This window comes from Nannospalax galili, unplaced genomic scaffold, assembly GCF_000622305.1.
Source record: "Nannospalax galili isolate Female #2095 unplaced genomic scaffold, S.galili_v1.0 scaffold281, whole genome shotgun sequence".
Classification (NCBI taxonomy): Eukaryota; Metazoa; Chordata; class Mammalia; order Rodentia; family Spalacidae; genus Nannospalax; species Nannospalax galili.
Window position 1 is genome coordinate 3,714,160 of NW_008349068.1, and position 574 is coordinate 3,714,733.

General features: G+C 76.7%; 1 protein-coding gene across 1 annotated transcript in view; it reads left to right on the top strand.

The window, feature by feature from the left end:
• Positions 1-242: 242 nt before the first annotated feature.
• Zdbf2 (zinc finger DBF-type containing 2) overlaps positions 243-574 on the top strand; it is a 37,795-nt gene continuing 37,463 nt past the window's right edge. The window contains 1 exon segment of the mRNA XM_029569912.1: positions 243-472. The gene's annotated coding sequence lies outside the window, so the exon portion shown is untranslated.

Here is a 574-nt window from a genome sequence, read left to right on the forward strand (position 1 = left end):
CGCCCAGACGCCCCGCCCGCACCTCGGACTTCGGGGGTCGCAAGATCGATCGGGCAGGTCCGGGGTGGGGCGCCGCCCGGGAGGAAGTGTGCGCTTTAAGAGCCGGAGGAAGGGGCTCGGGGGCGGGCGGCGGGCTGGGGGGCGGGCGGCGGGGGGCGGGGCACCGTGCGTCAGAAGGGGCCCTGTTTTCGCACCTTCGCTGACGTCAGAGCTGCAGTGGGGTTGCGGTGTCTAGACCAGCCAGTGCCAGCGAGAGCCCAGTCGTGACTCGGAGCCCGCGTCGTGCCAGACGCGCTCCTGTCCGCGGCTCGGCTCCTCCGCTCCGGCCGGGCGTGGCCGGGGGCCCCCGTCGGCTTCGGGACGCTTCGAAGGGTCCTCGCGGCAGCCGCGGAACCGGAATCGGCGGGCAGCTCGCCCAGGCCGGCTCGGGGTCCGCAGCGGCCCGGAAGGAATCCAGGGGGCCTCCACGGAGGTGAGTGCCGCGGCAGGGCGGCGCGAGGGCGGGGGACGCCCGCGGGCGGAGCCTGCTCCTCGGGCGCCCGGGAAAACCCGCTCCCTGCCCGGGCCACGGCGG